At 37.4% G+C, this 24499-nt stretch overlaps 1 pseudogene; it reads left to right on the top strand.

Moving 5' to 3' along the window:
- Positions 1 to 23617, top strand: part of LOC121476925 — a 117056-nt pseudogene extending 93439 nt beyond the window's left edge.
- The last annotated feature ends 882 nt before the right edge of the window (positions 23618 to 24499 follow it).

Raw genomic sequence — 24499 nt, 5'->3', positions numbered from 1 at the left:
GATGGGCTTGTTAGCAAAAAGATGTCCAGTTCACCGAATGCTATTCCTCTTCAAATTTTCTTACTGTTATTTCAGGTCAGGAATGAGATTGTGCTTTGTGATTTTAATCTCAGAATAGCTTCTTACGTGTTCTCTTGTTAAGAATTATTGTTGTCAAAGATATCTTTCCAGCTTTTCTATTTAATAATGCATCAGCTAGCTCTCCTTATCCTAATGTGCCACGATATTCTACCTGAGAAAATTGTAATCAAATTCTCTAATAACTTTTTAGAATCTTAACTAAAATGAATTTTGATCAGAAAAGGATTGGAAGGATACAAGTACATGCATTTATGAAATGACATTAACTCCATACTAATTATTTCTGAGATCAGAATATTTTCAATGTTATTTGCTTCCCCTGACTAGTAATTTCACAGACCTTATATAATGACCACTGCTATACAGATTTAATTTTATAAAAGAAATATCGTTTTGATTTTACTAACACATGGCAGACGAAACTCTAGAATAATCTAAATAAAACCTGGTTCATTATGGCATGAGATGATAAGATTGATATTTCACTATTGACTGTTGGCTTAGCTTTTTTTTTAAATTTTTTTTTAATTTTTATTTATTTATGATAGTCACAGAGAGAGAGAGAGGCAGAGACACAGGCAGAGGGAGAAGCAGGCTCCATGCACCGGGAGCCTGATGTGGGATTCGATCCCGGGTCCCCAGGATCGCGCCCCGGGCCAAAGGCAAGCGCCAAACCACTGCACCACCCAGGGATCCCCTGGCTTAGCTTTTTTGACCTTCCTTTGAACACTAGAAAAAATAAAAGGAATCGCCCCAAACTTAGCACTAAATTCTTCTCTGTATAGAACACACCCAACTTTTCCTTCCTCCTACAGATACAACCCAGGTAAATTACATTTCCTTGGAATCAGGAAGTAAAAAGTTTTCCTTCTCCCTCACTTGGTCACCAGAGTCCATTAATGCTACCTACTAGATACAGCCTCCTCCTACTGCCATCTCATGTAGCATCTCTTGTAGCATTGGCTTTTTGAACATGGCCATCATGACATTGATGGGTGACCTCCCATTTGGGCATAAAGAAGGGCATTTCCTCTTCTTTATTCTGATGCATGGGGTGGGTGGGCAAGGGATAGATGGGCCTGAATACAGTACAGAGACTGTACTGTTCAGTTTTGGTGTCAATTAACTGCTCTAAAAGTAGTAAAATAAATAAATAAAAACTTACAAACAAACAACTTCCAATGCCACTATACTGTTCAAAAGATACATTCCTAGATCCCCAATGTAGAAACCTACTTCCTTAGCCTTTTCCTTCCTACACTATCTCTAGGGGCCTGTCCCTCACAAACAATGAGCTCAGATCACCCGAAGCACAACGTCCTCTGATGGACGCTCCTCCTTATCTGTCACTCACAAGGCCTTTCTTGTTCATTCACTCAGAGCCAATTACTCCTTCCTGTACATCTGCTATGTTGAGTAGAGCCTTGAGCTCTACTTGATAGCAAGCATCTCATTGCATAATCAGACATTTACACATTTCACTTCCTCACTGTGCTTCTTTGAAACCAAGAGTGAGTCCTATTCACTTGCTCTTTTCAAATGCCTAATTTTAGGTGTTTTAAACTAAAAAAAAAAACAAAAAAAAAAACTAATGTTTTATGAATAAATGAGGCCTGATGAGGAACAATTTAACAAGGTCTTTAATCTTCCAAAGCCTCTCAGCTACTCAAAACCTTTGCCAGCCTCCCTGAGGCCTCCTCACCCTTTTGTTCACAGTGAGAAAAATGTTACTGAGAAAACTGTGACCCTAATGTGTGTCCTCTCTTATCATTTTTTCCCACCACTTCTCTGAATCTATTCTCACCAAAGTCAATGACTTTATATCTGCCAAATGGGAGGCCACCCCTAGATCTTTAAAGAAGGCCAACTGAGCCAAATGTAAATTAATTCCACAAAAAAAATATATTTCTATCCACCTTTGCAAAGTGCAGAGAAGGGGAAATTCCAATGTGCAGCCACTGGGAAGGTGGATTCATATAATCACTCTGAAAAAGCAGAAGAAGGACAACCTAAGTAAAATGAAGATCTGCATAGCCTCTCTGACTCAGCAGCTTCTCTTCTTGAAGTAAATCTCGGGAAAATTCTGGCACATGTACTCCAGACAACACACGCAAAGAATCCTTAAAGTAGTTTAAAACATAGGAAACAATCCAAATGTCTACTCCAGAAGAAATGATAAATGGGTTGTAGCATATTCTTCTAATGGCGTAGTATATGGTACTGTAAATGAAGAATAAAATATGACAAAAACTATTATGGTTTAAATAAGCAAAATGTTAAGCAAAAAAAACTCAGAGAAACATTTTTATGGCATAAAATTGATATACATTTCAAAAATGTGCAAAAAGAAATTGTATATGATTTAGATTTTAAATACACATGTTAAAACCCCAAAGAAAAGAGAATAAAGCCAAAAATTCAAGATAATGGTTCTATTTTAGGAGTAAGTTTAAAGAGGGGCATAGGAGCTTCAAAGGTATGGGTTTATGTCCTAAGCTCAGTGCTAAATACGTGTGTGTTCATTTTACATTTAAGTAAAACGAGTAGTGTTGTTACACATAAGCAATATCAAAACATCCTTACAGATTTCAATGTGTTTAATGTGGAAAGATGAGGGAAAAAAATTACCTCTAAAATGACCACATTATTTTTCTGGAAAATAGGAGGTTTATACAGTATCTGGGATAAAATATATTTCTTTAAATTTTTTTCAAGGTTAGTAAGAATGAGAGAGATTTTCAATAGAAACCCATCCCAAAAGAAAACAAGTAGTCTGAAATGCATCCTTTTATGGGTAAACTAGCAAAATTTGGTTCTTGGAAAAGGCCTTTTTTATTATTTTCTAATGACTCACCACTGATACCCGCTCAGTGAAGCAATAGAAGCATGGCTTTGTCTTTTCTAAGTACAGGAGGCTGAACTCAACATTTTCTTCACAGAAAAAAAAATCTTTAAAACAGTCCATTTTGTTTCAGTAGACTTCTTCCTGATTTCCACATTTATAATTGTAGTAAGCATCATGTAATATCATAGTTGGCATTAAACTAATACAAATGAAGGAGGACTGAAAATAAGAGTGGCCATTGAAATGCCACCAGCAGTTATCACCTTCTGAGGAAAAGGATTGACATATAAAAGAAATTTCACTTTTATGCTTTCTTCCCTTCCATAATATTGAAATCTTTTACAGGTATGTGCTCTTTTTGGAACTTACAAGAGCAAAAAGATACCTTGTATGTATTAATTTATCTATTTATTTTTTTTTCATCTTTCATTAACATTTTATTATGGACATTTTTCTATAGTATACACCAAGATTTACAACCTTTTTTACCCAACCATTTTACCCACTCATAGATCCACGTTATATTTAACCATGTTGCAGGGACCATTATTTAAGAATTAAATGTAGGAAGGGAGTTTCCTTTCCCTTTCCACCCAAGTTTAGATAATTAAGGCAGTGACCCAAATTTGCTTCTCTTGCCTCACATGCTTGCGCCCTATGTCTAGTTCAGGCAGGCAGAGTACTGGGACTGGTCATTTCCCAGGACCACTTGGCGTGGACAGAGGTGGTTCTCCAGGAGATAAAAGCAGTTCTTTGTAGATATGAAGGACGGAATGCTTGGCAAACAAAAGCGACATACATCCACTACAAAGTGAAATCTCTGTTAATACGTATTGAAATACATTTAAAGATAAATAATGCACTTTGAAGGAGTGTTTTAAAACCAATTATTCCAATATTGTCCCTTATAGAAAAAAAAGTATATTCCAGGGTCAAATACACACTGCACTGAGATTTCAGGTCTCTAGCCTCTTTTAAATTATTTTTTTCTTTTTTTTTTTTTTTTTTGTAAATTTATCTTTTATTGGAGTTCAATTTGCCAACATATAGTATAACACCCAGTGCTCATCCCATCAAGTGCCCCCCTCAGTGCCCATCACCCAGTCACTCCCACCCCCCACCCACCTCCCTTTCCATCACCCCTTGTTCGTTTCCCAGAGTTAGGAGTCTCTCATGGTCTGTCTCCCTTTCTGATATTTCCCACTCATTTTTTTCTCCTTTCCCCTTTATTCCCTGTCACTATTATTTAAATTCCCCAAATGAATGAGACCATATAATGTTTGCCCTTCTCCGACTGACTTACTTCACTCAGCATCATACCCTCCAGGTCCATCCATGTCGAAGCAAATGGTGGGTATTTGTCGTTTCTGATGGCTGAGGAATATTCCATCGTATACATAGACCACAGAATTCTTTATCCATTCATCTTTTGATGGACACCCAAGCTCCTTCCACAGTTTGGTATTATGGACATTGCTGCTAGAAACATCGGGGTGCAGGTGTCCCAGTGTTTCATTGCTTATTTTTAAGGACAGTTTTAACGTGTCTTCTCCAGTTCAAAAACTAGGTTTTTCTAGTAACTGTGGTATTTTTGTGTAAGGCCAAATTATGAAGCAGGTGAAGTTAGCCTGGAGTCACCTTCCAGTCTGCCTTTCTTTCTGTAAGCATGTGTCATACCCTTGACCTAATCCACCCTGTGGTCTCTCCTCATCGCTCTAACTCTCCTTAGCATTTCCCCTTCTTTTTCTAAATTCCCATGGACTCCTTACTCTGAGATTTCAGCCAGTGATCACTAGAGTATCATAGGCCCAAATGATATGATTGTATATGATCAATCATATACCTTTGCTACTGCTCTGAAAAACACAAATTTCAGATTCCATAGTAGAGTTGAATACCACCAGTCCCCTAAAAAACAAGATTCAGATTTCATTTACCACAGTATATTGACCATGAGTAACTGCATAGGGTATACACTTTGCGGCTACCTCTTCAGTCTGCAAATCACTGGGTAAGCACATGTGCATCAGGACTAGTGACTGAGCATGTTACGTCTTTCACCTTATTACAGTGATGAGTCGTTGTGCATTTGTTACCCAATCCCTCCATTGGCAGCAAATGTACCGTCACACTGCCTCCCCTCCCAGAGGCAGACCCGCTTGATGCTTTACAAACACAGCTACTCAAAAGAGGGACCTGACCAAGAAAGATAAAAGCACAGCAAAGTAGTGCCAAGTGCTAACTCTGGACATGAAAATCAAATCCAGCGTAAGTCCTGTGATGGAGGAAATAGCTGATCATGGCAACTTTAATTGTGGGGCGGTGCAGAGACTCTAGACACGCAGTGGGGGGAATTTATTGAGAGCAAAGTTACTGACATGAGTCAGAGAAGGTGAAACTGGTGAAAATCTTCAGATTAAGGGACTTCTGAGATGTTTTCTAACTTTAAAAGAGGAAAGGATTAAATGTTGGAAGCTGATCCAGACCTAGAGAGGAGTATAGCCAATGGCCACTGGCTAAGGCATAGACAAAATGCTCACTTCATATCATAGGTTATGCAACAACAAAGCAAGTACTATTCAAACTACCCTTGATACTCTTGTTTTTTACCAAAAAATTTAATTCTTGGGGCACCTGGGTGCCTCAGTGTTTGAGCATCTGCCTTTAGCTCATGTTGTGGATCCCAGGGTCCTGAGATCCAGCCCCGCATCTGGCTCCCTGCAGGGAGCCTACTTCTCCCTATACCTACGTCTCTGCCTCTCTCTGTGTGTCTCTCATGAATAAATAAAATCTTTTTTTAAAAAAAAGTTAATTCTTAAAGCCTAATGATTTAAATTACAGTGCACCAAATGTTAGTTTTATTTATTTCCCCATATAATTATAACAAAGTTTTTAATGTTGTAACAAAAAATTTTGCAAGGCACGGAACATTCTTGATTTTTTCATTGCACGCTTTCAGCCGGCGTGATCATCTTTGCAGTTCTGTGCTACCACTGTGAGGAGTGTGGATTTCCTGTATTTGACATTAAGGTCAAGTAGTCTCTGCTACTGCTCTAATTAAAACGTTAGCTGCAGAGGACAGTAGGACCAGCACAGACTGTAGATGGGAAGACCGGGGGTAAAGCTCTGTAAGACTTGTTTGCTGTGACCTTTGCTTTTCCACTTAACCTCTCAGCCTTAGTTTCCTCCCCATTTTTAGAAAAGAGATGTCAGGAATACCTCATTCGCAGCATGGTTGTATTGGCTAGATGAGGCAAGGGAATGAAAGCATTAAATTACAAAGCATAATACAAACACTAAATTCTATTAAAAAGTCTAAGATTTGCAGGTTAACGTCCTGTCCCCTTAGACGCAGCACCTTCTAAGACACAGCAATCAGTGATATATGCCCTTCCAAAAAAATTAATCTTAAATAAGAGGTTTTCAAACAGTAGTTTAGCAACTGCTAAAGACCTTTAAAAATAGAAATCATTCCTGGAACTGCAGTCCTAAGCCAACTTTTGTTTCCTATCCCTAAGTCCCTATTAATGATACTTAAACTATCTTCAGAACTAAATGTATGTCTATTATCATTTGGATTCCAAACTTCTTGAGGTCTTTACCTGTTCTTAAATAATAGCTCCCTGGGGACCCCTGGGTGACTCAGCAGTTGAGCGTCTGCCTTTGGCTCAGGGCATGATCCCGGCACCTGGGGATCGAGTCCCACATCAGGCTCCCTGCGAGGAGCCTGCTTCTCTCTCTGCCTATGTCTCTGCCTCCCTCTTTCTTATGAATAAATAAATAAATCTTAAAAAAAAAAAATAGCTCCCTGTTGCACTCCTGAATTGTTCCTTTGACTTAGTAAAGTGAGGTTCCATTTTACTAATGTTAATTATTCTCAGTACATAAAGAAATATAGAAGGGAGAAAAAGAGGAAAATGTTTAATTGCCTTGAAAAATGAGGTGTTAAGTTTAGCTCGAAACCCGTGAATTTTCCAGAAGACTCATCATTTCAGAACTGACATTGAGGGATATGGTTGCATAAAACACAAAAAGTGTCCCTTTTGGAAGGAGTGAATGAGCTAGGTTCCTAGTAAAATTTACAAATGATCCCAAATCCTATCAACTTAATTTGCAATTTTAGGACATAGCAATGATCTCAAAAGTACAGAAATGTCCTGAAACAAGGCCCAATCCTTGGCTAGGTAATAAAGTCAAATATGCCTTTAGTACTTATCACCTTTCATGTATCAAGGTCGTTAATTAGATGACTTATTTATTGGGTTGGCTCCATATAAAAGCTATCAAGGATTGGATCTCAGGAGAAAGAGAATGTGGTTAAGGTCCCAAAAACCTGAATCCTCTACCAGCTGGCTACTCTAGCCACAGCTTCAGAAAGGAAGTAAGTAATGAGTACATTCCTAATAAATGGTCTTTAATACTATCTGGAGGTCTGAACCACAAGGCCCTTGTTGAATGCTCTGTGGTCTCATCTCCTAATCTGGGTCCTAGTCCACCCCAAAGCCTAATCAGAAGCAAACCAAATGGTTTTTTTTTTTTTTTTTTTTTTTGTTTTTTTTTTTATCTAGAATTTCAATCTGATCTTGGTCTAGAGACTTTCATCTTGCAACCATGAAATTGCCTCAAGTCGAGACAAGCATAAGACAAGTCAAGGAAAATAGCTTCTTATCTAAGACCCCAAAGAAAACTCACTGATGCCACGCACACCAAGCATCCCTTCACGCCAAATCCACATTTAGCCATGTTTGGCTGGGGAATAATCCACAATTCCTACTCCCACCCCAAGCAGGGGATACACTAGCATTTTCATTACACACAAGCTTCAAAAGAACTGTAGGGTCCTTCTAAAAGGAAAATGCTGCAAATGAGGAAAAGGCCAGAAGATCAAGAAAGAAGGAAAAACCACACAGATGCAAGAGCTCACCCTATCAAAACTCCTCCCCCAGCGTCAAGGCCAAATCCTTACCATTTCACAGTCCTTCTTGCTGGTGGAACAAGAAGCAATTCTCTGACTTTCTGGAGTTTATAGCATTGCCACTCAATCCAGTGTAAAATCTAGCCCAAGAAATTAGAATTCACAATAGGTTTCTCTAAACATTTGCCTGCTTGTACATCACACTCAGGGATATCTCCAGTTAGCACCTTTATTTTCCCCAGCATGGGCTCCACTGTCTTTCCCCAAGCTTTTTAGGAAATTGTGTAGCCACAGCAAACTCCTGCAAGTCTTAGTCAAGGTCATGATCTCCTAATTTTTAAAATTATCATAATTCTTAACCACTTAAAAGTAGAGAGAAGAGTCCAATGAATTCCCATGTATCCATTGGCCAGGCTCTACAATGATCAACATTTTGTTAATCTTTCTTGGTCAATTATACCAGGGGTCAACAAACTTTTTAAAAATATTTTGAACTCGGTGGACCATATGGTCCTTGTCACAACTATTTAACTCTGCTGTTGTCTTGTGAAAGCCACCATAGACAACACATAAACAAATGAGCATATCTACGCTCCAATCGGATTTTATTTATAAAAACAGTCTAACCTCATCACTCACAGGCAACCACTATTGTGATTTCTATCTTCACAAATTATGCCTGTTCTCAAACATTATGAAAGTGTGCTCTTTTGCTTCTTTCATTGAGCAAAAATTTGAGATTTCATGTTCCTGTAGCAGTTTGTCTCTTTTACTGCTGAATACTATTCCCCTGAATGAAAATAACGTACTTGTTTTGTTTATCCCTTCTTTCACTGACGGACATTTGGGTTGTTCCCAAGGTTTTTGCTATTGGGAATAAAATCACAGTTGATATTCTTGATTAAGTGTTTTTAGAGAAATAAGATTTAATTTTCTTGGGCGTGAAATCGATGTATCATAAAGCAGATGTATGATTGACTAAAAATGAATACTACGGTGGGTATATCATCTCCAAGAATGTACAAGAGATCTCGTTGCTCTACATCCTTGCAAACATTTGGTATTACCAGTCTTTCAGAGTTTAGCATTTTTAGCGATTATTCAGTGATATTTCACTGTGATTTTTACGTGCATTTTCATGGCAAGTACTGTCATTTCTTCAAGTATTGGCCATCTAATGCATGACTTTTATGAAATGTCTAAGACTTTTAGCCATTCTTAAAGTAAGTTGCTTGCTTTTTAGTCATTGATTATAGAGTTAAGATTTATATATTTGAGTCTTTGGTCAGATGAGTATATCGGGAATATTTTCTCCAAGTCTGTAGCTTCCTATTCTTTTTTAATAGACTATCCTTTAGAGCAGTTTTAGGTTTAAAGAAAAGTTGTGCAGAAAGTAGAGCATACCCTTTGCCTGCTCCAAATGCTCAACCCCCACAGCTCCTCCTCCTAACATTATGTATTAATGCGGTACACTCTTCGGCAATAGAATATCAATATTGACACATTACGAACTAAAGACTGTAATTTAGAGTTTACTTTTTTTGTTGTTGTTCAACTCTGTGGGCTTTGACAAAAGCATGTCACGTATCCTCTTTTACCGTATTATACAGAATAGTTTCATTAACCTAAAAATAGCCAGGCTCCACTTACCCACTTATTCATTCCTACCCCTCCCTCCCCATCACCAGCTGGCAACCACTCATCTTCTTGCCGTCTGTAAACCTTTCCCTCTTCTAGAATGTCATATGGTTGGAATCATACAGACTGGCTTCTTTCATTTAGTAGCATGCATTTGAGCTTCCTTCATACCTTTTCATAGATTGAAAGCTTATTTCTTTGTATTCCTGCATTATAGTTCGTTGAATGGATGTACCCACATTTTGTAATCAACATTCATTTACTGAAGGACATCTTGGTTATTTCCATGTTCCTACTCTGTTTCTCTGGCCCAGGACCTTCACAAGTCCTCAGTTGTCTCCAATCCCTGAGGTGAGACAGAAAAGCTGGTGCCACCTGGAGTGGGATGTTTGCCTTTCCCAACATGGAAGGCTAGGAGGCAGTGGAGCTTTGTATTTATCTTTCCCTACTTCAAAAGCTAAAGGCGGCTGGAATTGGGTATTTTCTTTCCCCACATGGGTTAGGCTTTGGTAAAACACACTTTGGTTGGGTTGTGGTAAAATCGTTTCCTTTATTTTATTTTATTATTTTATTTATTTATTTGTTTGTTTCAGGAGTAGAATTCAGTGATTCATCACTTATGTACAATGTCCAGTGCTCATCACAAGTTCCCTCTTTAACATCCATCATCCAACAATCTTCAGTTTGTTCTCTATCATTAAGAATCTCTTATGATTAGTTTTTCTCTCTCTTTCTCCTCCCTCCCATATGTTCATTTGTTTTGTTTTTTTAAATTCCACATATGAGTGAGATCATGTGGTATTTGTCTTTTTCTGGATGACTTATTTCCCTTAGCATAATACACTCTAGCTCCATGTCATTACAAATGGCAAGATTTCATCCTTTTTGATGGCTGCGTAATAATCCATTATATATATGTGTGTGTGTACACCTATATGTATATATATGTATACACATATGTGTGTATACACACACACTATACATCACATCTTTTTTGTCCATTCATCAGTCAATGGACACATGGGCTCTTTCCATAGTTTGACGATTGATAATGCTGCCATAAACATCAGGGTGCATGTACCCCTTTGAACATTTTTGTAACCTTTAGGTAAACACCTGGTAATTCAATTGCTGGATCATAGGGTAGTCTAGTCTTATTTTTAACTTTTTGAGGAACCTCAATACTGCTTTCCAGAGTGGCTGCACCATTTTGCATTTTAGCCATTCTGACAGGTGTGAGGTGGTATTATATTTCACCATGGTTTTGATTTGCATTTTCCTGATGATCAGTATGTTGAGCATCTTTTCATGTGTCTGTTGGCCATCTGGATGTCTTCTTTGGAAAAATGTCTATTCATGTCTCCTGCCCATTCTTAACTGGATTTTTTTAAATTTGTTTTTATTGAAGTTCTAGTTGCCAACATATAACACCCAGTGCTCATCCCATCAAGTGCCCTCCTCAGTGCCTGTCACCCAGTTACCCCAGCCCTCCCACCCTCCTCCCCTTCCACAACCCTTTGTTTGTTTTCCACAGTTAAGAGTCTCTCATGGTTTGTCTCCCTCTCTAATTTTTCCCACTCAGTTCCCCTCCTTTCCTTTATAATTCTTTTCACTATTTCTTATATTCCTTTAAAATTTGGCCTTTTTAAGATCTGAATCCTCTGGCAGTTTTTCAAAAACTGTTGCTTTTCCTCTCCCTTTCTGGAAGCCAGAGGGGATTTTTCTCTGATTCCCATGACAACCTGGCGGGGGTCCTCGAAATAAAACACAAAAATATGGGGCCTCCTCACATGCACCCTCAGGAGGTTTAATCTCTTAAACTAGTCCACTCAGCCTCAGGCAATTAGTCAACTATCCTTTAAGTATTCCTGCCAGTTGCTGGGTACAGGGAAGTGTTTGGCTCCTCATAAATTTGATTCTCTATATCTTCTCTTCTCTCATGTTTCAGGACAGCTATTTGCTTTGGGACTTCAATTCTCTGATGCATCTAAGAAGAGTTGTTGATTTTTAGTTTGTTCAGTTTTTCCTTATTGTGACAACCTCCAGGCTCTTTACATGTTAGATTAGAAACTGGAATTTTCTTACTTTTAATTAACAGTGTCTTTTGAGAACAGAAGGTTTAAAATTTCAATTAACTCCAGTTTACTTTTTTTTCTTTCTTTTATAGTTAGAGCCTTTGAAGTTCCATACAGAAACTCTGCCTGATTTCCAGTTTGCTAAGATTTTTCCTGAATTCTCTTCTGGAAGCTTTATAATTTTGGCTTTTATATCTAGGACTATAATCATTTCATGATAATTTTTATATATCATAGGGAGTATGAATCAAGATTCACTTTATTTCCACACATATCCAGATGGTGATACAGCACTTATTGAAAAAACTATCCTTTCTTCATTGATGCCTTTTTCAAATACTTGACTCTCTCTATATTTACATGTATATGGGTATATTTTTGGACTCTTTTCTGTTGCAATGATCTATCGTTTCTCCGGAATCATAGTGTCTTCAGTACTTTATCTTAAAATCAGGTTATGTGGGGGCGCTTCGATGGCTCAGTCAGTTGGGTGTCTGACTTTTGATTTTAGCTGGGGTCATGATCTCAGGGTCACAGGACTGAGCCCTGCATCAGGCCCTATGCTTAGCAGGGAGTCTGCTTGAGGGTTCTCTCTTTCTCTCTCTCTCTCTCTTTCTCTCTCCTTCTGCCCCTCCCCCCCACTTGTGTATGTGCTCTCTCTCTAAATTAAGTATTTTTAAAAATCAAGTAACATAAGTCCTCCAACTTTATCCTTTTGCATACAGATTGTAAGATTAGCTTGATGATTTTTATTAAAAACTGTGGCTTTTTTTTACTGATATTTCATTGAACCTATAGATTAATGGGGGTGGACAATATTAAATCCTCTGAATCTACCAAAATAAATTCTATGACTTACCTCACTTATATTTATAGTTTCATTTCTATCTGTACATATAATCTTCCTTAATTTCTCTCAAATATTTTTTAGTTTTCAATGAGGTCTAAGATTTATCCCTATTTATGTTTTTTTATGGTTTTCTAAGTATTTTTAAATTTTATTTTCTAATTATTTTTGCTAGTATTTATCACATATATTACAGCTGGATTTATGTAGATTTATGTTTTCTAATAGTCTATGATGTGCAAAGGTGGGGATATCAGCATATTTATCTGGAATTTAAGTTGTGGATTTGTGTTTTTCATCAATTTTTGAAAATTTTCAGTTGACATCCTTTCACATATTTTTTTCTGTCCCACTTTCTTATTCTTTTGTTTTGAGGTTTCCAAGCATGCTAGGTCACTTGATTAATTGTTCTATTGCTATCCAACACTCTCTTTCTCCTTCAAGTGCTACACTTTATATAATTTGAATTAGGCTATTTTCCACTTTGCTTAAATGTTCTTCAGTATTTTGTTCTTAAAACCATTTATTTCTTATTTTAGATATTTGCTTTATATATCAAGGGTTTTTATATTATTTTAAAGTTTTTCTATGCTGATATTATTTCTCTTTTGACCCATTCTATGTTTGTCTAGAAATCCTTAAACATTTATAATAATTTAAAGATCTTCATTTGTTAGTTCCAATATCTGGTTCACCTATGGATTGGTTCCTTCCTCTGTGCACATCCCCAATTAAACTTGGATCCTATATTCTTCCTTTTTGTGCTGAGTGATTTTTGATTAATAAGCAGATATTATACATAGAAAAATAGTGGAAATTGGGAAATATTGTTGCATTGTTTTCTTTTTCTCAGAGCAGGAGTTCCTACATGTGGTGGCTAAAAAGATAGAAGCAGAGGGCTGCAGCCACCACAGAACTATCACTATGTGGGCCAGTCCTATCTCCACTGTATGCCAAGAACTTTTCTTTCTTGCTTTCTTGCTTCCTTTCTCTCTCTTTCTTTTCCTCCTTCTCCTCCTCTTCTTCTTCTTCTTTGTTTGAACATTCAAAAGGTTCTTCACTTGACAAAAATGAGTTCATCAAGGCTTTCTCCTGTCTCTCTTAGACAATCCTATAGAAATCCACATCTTCAGGAGTACCTGAATGGCACATTTAGTTAAGCCTATGACTCTTAGTTTTGCCTCAGGTCATGATCTCAGGGTGGTGAGATCCAGCCCCACCTTGGGCTCCACACTCAGCATGGAGTCTGATTAAGACTCTCCTTCTTTCTCTCTTCTCCCTCTCTTCCCTTGTCTCTCTCTAAAATAAATAAATGTTTAAAAAAATAATAACACATCTTGATTCTCAAAGGTTAGATTAGGTTAAATCAACCTATTTATTTAAAGGTGAAACACTAAATTTTAAGGGAAACTTTGAAAAGACTATAAATGTTAAATTACAGACTTGGAATGTTCAAACAAAAATCAAAGATAAAATGATAAGATGGTAAATCACCTAGCGTTGGGTTGTATGATTCACACTCTAGGTGCTATGGAAATTTTTCAATTATAGCTGAGATACACCGAGAACAAACCGACCTTAAGCTGAGACTTACGGAGAATGCTAGATTCGCATTTATGAAGAAGCAGTCTTTTTTAGAAGGGAAATGGGTCTAGAGACAGGAGAGTGATTGTGCTCCTAGAGGGGCTCAGTTATTGGAGTTATTGGCCACATGCATGGTTTGGGTAAGATGACGAAGGGAGGTCTGGATAAATCAGGCAAGTGAGGCCAGTTGAAAAGGGCCTTGACTTATTGAGAAAGTTATGTGAGTTTCAAACTCTCCATTAGACCATACGCTTAATGTAGGAAGGAACCATAGCTTGTTTACTATTGTTTGCCCAGTGCCTGGCCCAGTGTCAGACAGGCATTCAAATAAATAATGAATAACTGAATTGATTCAGGTCAAATGGCTAGTTCTCTTTTTCAATATGAAGCTCAAAAACTGATGCAAATGAATATTTGTTTAACCAAACCTAAAGACTATCTCATCCTAAGCTACTGTAGAGTTTTAGTCTTAGTAATAGGGGAACCGTTTCTCCCCAAAGTGCTACAACATTGTACAATAGCTTTCAAGTTATTGGAAGAATAGAAACTGTTTTAATTATATAGCATCTGCATGAATCTGGATGTGGATCTGTAACATCAATAGGAACAATTTTTATACTCAGGGATAAATTATTACCCATACGTGTGGATGTTTGTGAGCTTTGACTGTTTGGGGTGTATACTTTATTTGGGAAGCCACTGCTTTCCTCCATAAACATTTAACTCTAAGGAGGCTGATAATGATTCTATTTAATTCCTTTGCCCGGGTGTGTACATAACCCATATTCAGACTAAGCCAATCATAGTAAATTGCAGGGTAAATATTTTAGGCTTAGAGGACCAAAAATCAAGAGATTTTAAAAGACATCTAAAATTTAATCATTTTAAAATGTAAAATATCATTCTTAGCTTAAGGTTTAAAAAATTAAAAACAGATAGTAGGTCGCATGTGGCCCATGGACCACAGCATGTCAAGTCCTGGTATATTCCATTCTCCTGGTTACAGTGATTGTTTCAGAAGCAGACATGTAAGTCAGGCCAGTACAATGAAAGTTCATCTGGGACTTTTTAAGTTAGTTCTAGAAGAATCACAGAGCTAAAGTATATAAATCATTCTGCCTGTACCATGTCCTAAAGAGGAGAATAAGGTCCAAACTGAGGAAAGAGGACACACTAAGTGAAAGAAAATGAGGGATCCCTGGGTGGCTCAGTGGTTGAGCATCGGCCTTTGGCCCAGAGTGGGATCCTGGAGTCCCAGGATCGAGTCCCACATCAGGTTCCCTGCATGGAGCCTGCTTCTCCCTCTGCCTGTGTCTCTGCCTCTCTCTCTCTCTTTCTCATGAATAAATAAAATCTTAAAAAAATAAAAAAGAAAGAAAATGAGAACACAGGATAGCTGATTATTTCATTAGAGTCCCAAGATTCACTTGTGTTGAGAGCTACCCACATTTCTTATTAAATAGGCCAATTAACTTCCTTTTAGGCTTATGCTTGTTTAATTGGGTTTCTTTCAGTGATCATCAAAAAATGTACACATACACACCACACATAATATATATGGTATATAGATAGACATATATTTGAACACATACATATAAGTTTACAAATACATACATATGCATATATTCAATTAACATATATTGAAGGCCTAATATTCACCAGATAATGTGCTAGGCACTAGAGATTCAAATCTATGGGATGCCTGGGTGGCTCAGTGGTTGAGTGTCTGCCTTTGGCCCAGGGCCTGATCCTGGAATCCTAGGATTGAGTCCCATATCAGGTTCCCTGCATGGAGCCTGCTTCTCCCTCTGCCTGTGTCTCTGCGCGCCCCCTCCCCCAATGTCTATCATAAATGAATAAATAAATCTTAAAAAAGAGAGAGAGAAAAAAAAGATTCAAAGATAGAAGACATATTTATGCATGAATAAGAACATAATTTCTTAAAATTCTGAGTTAAGATGGCATTCTAAGCACATATTTTTTTCTTTCATTCTCTCCAAAAGTCCCTCTGAAACAACATTAAGATTTTTTTTTTAGGGCATAAACTTATAAGGACAAAGAGAATGATAGAAACAATAAATTCTGGTAGCTAGTAAGCAGGTGATTGAGAAAGCTCTTTTTTTGTGGCCAACAGCAGAAAAACCTAAGTGACTCAATCATGACCAATAGTGAACAAAGCTAAAAACTAACTTGATCTATACCCCAAACAAAACCCCAGAAGTTTCAGAAGTTAACAATACCAATTACCTCTGCAAGTGAGGATATAGTGGCCAAAAAAGAAGAAAAAAGATGGGTCACAGTCTGTCTGAAATTCAGATCCCCAAACCATTGTCCTCAATATTGGAATTACCTAGTACCTTGGGGAAGGCACCTCACCAAATGGGGTTGAGGATAGAAATATCACATGATCACAGAGAGGTTAAGTGAATATTTGCGTCCAGAATAAGGAGATTCACACCTTCTTCTGCCCTTCAATTCCTTCTCTAAGGATTCTAAGCAACCCAAAAGGCTAATGAAACTCTCATCATTAGACAATCCAAGGAAATGTCCCGGCTAGATACACTAAAGTGCAATCCACAGTTAAAGGGTTTCAAAGTGAAACCCATCAGCTCAGAGACATCAGATAGGTTTTTATTGTCCAAGTCTTGAACATGGATAATCAAGGATTAGCAAATATCTGAAGATAAGAATCATGTAGCTATAGTACTCCTAGCAAGGACCAATAGGATCATGTAGCAATAGTGCTGCTAGCAGAAACAGAGACTCATCTAGGGAACTATAATTTTAAAATAGCAAACACTAATGTACTCAAAGAAAAAAAAACAAAGGAAAAAAAGCCATTTAAAAAGAACATTCAGAGAACAAGGAAGGACTCTTATAAATTTAAAATATCAGAGAACTGGGGACACCTGGGTGGCTCAGTGGTTGAGCTTCTCCCTTCAGCTCAGGTCATGATCCTGGGGTCCTGGGATGGAGTCCCACATCAGGTTCCCCGCAGGGACCTACTTCTCTCTCTGCCTCTCTCTCTGTGTGTCTCTCATGAATAAATAAATAAAATATTTAAAAAATAAAATATATTACTAGAGAAATGAATAATACTATAGTATAAAAGATAAATTTATATGAAATTACCCAAAGATATGGAAAATAGGAGGGAGGGGAAGAATTTTATCACACTAAATAAGAAGTTCAATATCTAAATAATGAGAATCCAGAAATAGAAAACTGTAAAAAATAGAAATAAAAACTAATTTATGAAGAATTCTCTGTGAATAAATGACAAATATTTCTTAGATTAAAAGGATTCATTAAGAGACCAGAAGAGTAGAAGAAAATAAACACTCAACAAGGCCGATCATCATGACCTTTTAGCATTTCAGAACCCAAAGAACAAAGTGAAGATTTAAAAAAAAAAAAAAAACCGGGGGGAAGGAAGGAGAGGGGGAGAAGGAGAAGGGTGAAGAGATGGGGATATTACTTATGAATGTTAGCAATAGGAATGATTTTTGACTTCTTGACAACATGGAAGCTAAAAGGCAATGGACAGTATCAAGCAGAGTCTGAAGGAAAACAATTTCCAACTCTATCAGAAGGGTACCCAGGGCCACCCCGAGGTTCAAAGATTTGCTAGAAGAACTCCCAGGATCCAGATATAATTGTACTCACTGCTGTGGTTTTTAACAGCAAAAGGGTACAAAGCAAAAATCAGCAAAGAGAAAAGACACATCTGGTGAAGTCTTGAGGAAATCAGGCTCAAACTTCCAAGAGTTCTCTTCCAGTGAAGTCACAAATGACGTGTTGAACTCTTCAAGCAGTGCTTAACCCTTTCACATGTGACTTCACGTGTGGCAGATTGTCTACCAGAGAAGTTCATTAGAGTGGAAGTTCCCAAGTTTTATTTTTTGTTTTTTTTTTTTTTTACCAGAAGCTGGTCATGGAAGCAACTTCTGCTTCGCATGTACCAAATTCCAGACTCCCAAAAAAGAAAGCAGGTGTTCAGCATAAACCATATTATTTGCACAAACAGCTAAGACTTAGTAAAGTACTCTTATCATTCAGAGAACGTTTATATCAGAGGAAACTGTTTACAATTCCAGTTTGCAGACACCAGTCAAGGGCCATCGTTGCAAGCAGGACTTTCTAAGGTTAACATTATCAGGCCTACTATGTTAACTCTTTTTTTGTATACCAACCCATAATTCTTGATCAAACTATTGACTGAATATGAAATAAAAGAGAGTTTCAGATACTCGAGATCTTAAAAGAATTTCTATCCTACACATTCTTTCTCAGGAGAGTACAGAAGTATATAGACTTCACCAAAATGATGGGGAAAACAAATAGCAGGAAGAATGGAAAAAAACAGGGATTCCCACACAGGAGAGAAGTAATGAAATCTCCAGAATGAGGAAGGAAGATCCCAAGATGATAGCTAGCACCAGGTATTGATGACAGGCAATTTTAAAAGGAACTGATCAGAAGGCTCCAAGAGAAATTTCTTTAAGGATTATCATTAGGTTATTTGATGGCCTGAATAGATGGAGAGCCCAGTAGATAAGGTGCTTACAGTTGAACGAATAAGTTCATAGAAAGGGGAACAAATGTGAAACGAGGACAATTATTACCTCTAGTTAGACTGGAAAGGAAAGGTAATCATGGGAACAAATATATAGTTAAGTGGAAAAATGCAAAGTACATTTTAACATATGTATATTATGCCAACATTTGTGATTTTCTAAAAACAATGTACAAACACAGACATTTATTTGTGCATAGAATATCACCAGAAACTTAGTCAAGAACAGCTGTCTTGTGAGAAAAGAACTAAAGTAAAAGACTGAGTGGGAGCAGATTTTTTTTTTAGTCACTATTTGAATTTTTGAGATCATATGCCATGAACATGTATGACTTTTCAAGCAAGCAAGCAAATATAATGACCCCTCCAAGTCCAAACACAAAAGCAAGAGTATCAGAAAATACTAAGACCTATTTCTCAGTCCCTACCAGACAACCAGCTTCTCTTGACAATCATGGGACCCCTGGCTTCACATTTCCCAAATAAGCTGGGAAAAGCACCTATCCCCATGTGCAGGAAAAGGTTAAATAATTCTTATTTCCCTTTATTAAGAAATTATGAAAAAGAATCTAGCTGTTATTTGTGAATGAAACTCATATTTAATAAGTGTGGGGTCTTCCTTTGGTCTCCAATGGGCATCTAAAAAATTTACACTCACTGATAATTTCAACTTAAATTGCAAAATCAGATAATTAGGGATGATCATTTTATCATGGTCATGATAGCATGAGAGAAGGATGGAACATTATGCAATAAAATATGATTATTATTATCTATTATTCTAATGGAACAGTTTACTACACCACTAATCAGCAAAATAAATCGAATGACTTACCCTAAATCCCTCATGGAAACTCTATAAATGTCATAAAACATTTTTTTTTAATCCATCAAGCACAAAAGCTCCATAGAGATTTTTTTTTTTTAATGTGCCTACATTCAAGCTACAGATAAAAGCAGAAGAGCATTGAATTACTCTGTGGTTAGCACAGCCCAGAAGCAGAAAACTTATCAGCTTTTCTGCTTTCTCCTTCCCATTGCTGCCAGGGTAGGAACTCCTCCAGTCCCTACACACCACCCTTAAGCATCCACAGGCCTTTTCTCCTTCAAAAGCCTGACAAGCAGCAAGCAAAGCAGCAGGTATGTGTAGCTTTTAATAATGAAGACATAATGGATAATTCGGAAGCAAGAGTCTTGCAAAGGACCTAAAAACACAAGTTTCGCAAAAAAGAACCACCATCAGAAACTCAAGGTAATGCAAGAATCATGATATCCAACGAGAGGGAAGATATTTTGAGAGGCCAAGTTCTCAGTATTGTCTTTCATTGGTTAAGTGCTACATGTGTAGGAGAGGGTGAGCCGATCCATCTTTATCCTCTTTTAGGAAGAGAATTTAAGGTCCCGAATAGAAAAGTATGTATGTATGTGTATTTTTCAGGATAAAATTTAAATGACACTTTTTACTCTAAACATACTGTGAATGCACGCAGGTTGTTGGGCATTTATTGGAGTAACGCTGCAGAGCCCCCAGTATCTGGTGGCCCACGTTGTTTAAAGTTTTGATTAGACTGAGTATTAAACTCAGAAATAAACTCCGGTGCACATCTCACAGCTAAACCACATAGCAAAGATTTGTTTACACTTGCTTTCAATCACTGGATCACTGCTTGGATGATAAACTGCAATTTTCAAGGTATGCAGCAGTAATCACTTCCTTTGGAATCACTTTATCAGTTTAAAAATTGACCATGCTAAAAATCATGCCAAAAGTGGTTCAGTCCAGGGTAGTCTGGGTGGCTCAGCGGTTTAGCGCTGTCTTTAGCCCAGGGTGTGATCCTGGAGACCCGGGATCGAGTCCCACGTTGGGCTCCCTGCATGGAGCCTGCTTCTCCTTCTGCCTGTGTCTCTGCCTCTCTGTCTGTCTCTCTCTCTCTCTCTCTCTCTCTCTCTCTGTATGTGTGTCTCTCATGAATAAATAAATTAAATTTTTAACAAAAGTGGTTCCGTCCAGCCCCCAGACTTACTGACTCAGTCTCCAGAGAGTGAATCTTGAAAATCCCCCACCTCCCAATGCAGGACTTGAACTCACAACCCTGAGATCAAGACCTAGGCTGAGATTGAGAGTCAGACCTTAACTGCCTGAGACACCCAGGCGCCCCTTAGAGATTCCTTTTCAATGATTGTCAACGACAGTGAAGTTTGAGAACCAGTGGGGACTTCCAGTTCACTAACACAATCCATAGTACTTACTGGAAACTCTGAACTTGCTTTTTATCTGCACAATTAATGTTTAATGAGCAACTTTTTATTGTGCTCTATTGTACCTTGTTCTAGGCAAGAGGATATCGTATTGAGTACAACACACATGGTCCCCGCTGTCACCAAAGCACTTACGTCCTAATGCATACCAGTATTTCATGAGACTATCCTGAAAGTTTTGGCTGCCCACCCGACAAATATCACATGGAAAGCTTATTAAACATCATGTGTATCCAGCAGATCTGGGGTGGATTTTATCATTAACAAACTTCCCAAATGACTACAATCATACTTTGAGAAACTCTATTCTGGAGAGTTGGGGTATAGAATACATCATTTGTTGTATATGCTTAGGCTTAAATTAATATATTGTACAATGTTTGTAGTTTGAATTAACAAAGATATTATATATCAATATATTAATAACAATCACAGTTATATACAACATACAACATAGTTATATGTTAATATATAATACATTAATAATACAATCACTACTATAATTCTATATCACTATGCTGATATGTTACAAAATTTATAGAATTATAAATTATATTTATAATCATAAATTATGTATAATATATAATTAGAAAGTATAGGGATCCCTGGGTGGCGCAGCGGTTTAGCGCCTGCCTTTGGCCCAGGGTGCGATCCTGGAGACCCGGGATCGAATCCCACGTCAGGCTCCCGGTGCATGGAGCCTCCTTCTCCTTCTGCTTGTGTCTCTGCCTCTCTCTCTCTCTCTCTCTGTGCCTATCATAAACAAATAAAATTTTAAAAAAAAGAAAGTATATTTATTTCATATATTACATATTAATTACATATACTAATATACTACACATAATATATAATTATAAATGCATATATTTATTACCTTATGTATTTAGCAAGTACTATTGAACACCTGCTATATGTGCCTGGTTCCACAATGAGCAGAGAGGAAATAAAGATTGAAGGGACCTCTCTCTACCCTCATAGCTTATAGGGCGGGAGGCTTGTCTGCAATGAATTTCCTCAAATGCTGTAATTATTACAGACAGAAGTGATTTGAGAACACAGAGGAAAAATGATGAGCTGTGCCTGGGGAATCTGCAAAGCATTCACACAGAAAGTGACGTGAACACGGGCGTGCAGAAGAATCCTAACAGGCAAAGAAATCTAGGATTACACTAAGTGCTAGGCATTGTGCAAAGTGTCCTCTAAATATGATCTCGTTAATTTGCACAACTTCTTAGCTAAATGCTCTTCTCATCACTATTTTATAGAAAAGGAAACTGCAGCCAGAGAGGACACATGACTCATTCCAGGTCACACAGATGCAGTGGCTGAGCTGTCACCCTGATGCTTCAGGACTTTAGAGCCTGCAGGCTTTGCCACTCTACTCTGCCCCTTCACAGATGGGGGCAGTCCACGGACAAGAGCCCCAAAGCACGGGAGACCCTGCGGTGTTCAGGGATCTTAGGCTCACAGTCCAGAGCAGAACAAATGCAGAAGGAGGAGAGATAAAAGCAGACACATGAGTGGGACCTTCATTCCATAAGACACACATTAAAAATTAGTTTCACTACTTTACACTCTGACCTGGTACACTTATATTTTCAGGAGTCCATACGAGAGCCCATTCACGTAGGCAAAAATAATTATTACAGGAATCCTCATTAGCCAGAGATTCTACATTGTGAATTCAGCGACAAAATGTATTTACAATCTCCAGATCAATACTTGGAGTTTTCTCATGGTCCTTTACACACATGTGCAGAACCATGAAAATGTTGAGTCCCCCTCTCCCCAACCATGCCCAGTTCCCAGCTAAAATAAAAAAGATTTTTAGCTCTCAGAAGATAAACGAAGTTTCATCTCTCATAGTTAATGTGTTTTTCTCATTCCATTTAGGGCCACATTTTTCACATTTTTATGCTTTTTGTTGGTGATTCTGCTATTTAAAATGGCCTCCAAGTATGGTGCTGAAGTGCTGTGTGGTGTTCCTCAAAGAAGGCAATGATGGATTTTATGGAGAACATACAAGTGTTAGATAAGCTTCCTTTAGGCATGAGTTATAGTCCTGTTGGCTATGAGTTCAAGGCAATTAAATTTTATGTATACATTTTCACATATTTCATAAATATATAATTAATACTAATATCTGTATCATCATAATATGTGATGAGATATAACATGTTATAAAACTATGTTTCTTTACATATTTATAAGCTTTATATATAAATATATATAAATTTTTATGTGTATATAAAATTCATTAACACTGAGCTCATGGTGGGTAAATCCTCAGAAGTTTCCTCAGCTCTAGAAGGATAAGTCTTAAAAGGCAAGGTGGGTCATTAAAATAAATGGCCTCGGATTCTCTCCATTGTTTTTTGCAACTTCCTGTAAACTTATCATTATTTAAAAATAAAGGTTTTTTAAAGCAACCTTGAAAATCCCTTCCAAACCTGAAATTCTATACTTTCCTGAACTTACTTAATGTTGGTCCTTAGCACGACATCATAGACTTGTGGATATTAAACCACAGAGGACAAGCATAGTGACAGCATCACATCACTTCCCTGCCATGCCCAGGGAGATCAAGTTTTCAGACAGCGAGATCTCAAGGAGTCTGGAACTATTTAAAGACGATGTATCAACATCGATACTACATAAATACTGTGAGGACACTTCCAGGGGAGGCCACGTTGGTAAAGGAGCAGTTGACCATTTCTGTATTATAGAAGGTTTCAGCAGTGTTACCAGGGTGGTAACACTTGCTTTAAAAAAACTTCAGCTTTCCTTGTTGGATTAACAGAGTAACCACCCAAAGCTATTTTAAAATGATATATTTAGAAGACAATTCAAGCGCACTAAATGCTAAAAAGCAAAATAAAATACCTGACTTTTCTCCACTGAAACACTGTATAATGAGATATATATTTAGAAATTTAAACTCATCTAAAATACAATATGCACAATATGGACAAGTTTGGGATTTCCTGACTTTAGGGCCTACATTTTTGGCAAACTCATTAAAATAGATTTTTGGACTTCTGATTATGCTGTTTATAACTATAGAAAGGTTGTCACAAAAAAACTCATGAACAAAATCTAGCCTCAGAATGAGAAAAGTCAAAACGTTTGAGGCTCTCCAGTAATTCCTTATCTTGATGACTCAGAAAACTAACTGGCTCGGTATTGAAGGCAATTTTTTAAATGTTCTTTTTAAAAATCACTGAGGTAGCTGCCAGTCTACTACATGAACAGCCATAATATAATGGAATTAGTTTCCGGAAATTACATATCTAGCAGGATATGAAGGTCATTCTTATAAGGTATTAAACCATCAAGCAAAATTCTAATACCCACAGTAAGGAGACTGCATTGAATGTTAATTTGATTTTCACTCATGTTTGTGTTCCTCCTGCTGAATCTGTGATCAAGTATTCATAGACTCAAAGGATTGGAAGAAGTTTCATCTATGACAATGATATCACTGATGTCAATAATGTTGCACTGAAATTTCAAATTGTGTAAAATAAGACAAGAAATGTCACCGAGGAAGAGCCAGTAAACAAGATAAACAAGTCCCACACAGGGTGAAATATTCCCAATGATTTTTCTTTTCTTATTCACTATGGTTTTTTGTATATTCATCAATATGATTTAATCAAAAGCATTTTGCTTTTCTGTT

The sequence above is a fragment of the Vulpes lagopus genome, chromosome 16 (genome assembly GCF_018345385.1).
Source record: "Vulpes lagopus strain Blue_001 chromosome 16, ASM1834538v1, whole genome shotgun sequence".
NCBI classification, from domain to species: Eukaryota; Metazoa; Chordata; class Mammalia; order Carnivora; family Canidae; genus Vulpes; species Vulpes lagopus.
Note: the sequence above shows the minus strand (reverse complement) of the source record. Positions and strands in the feature narration are given on the sequence as shown.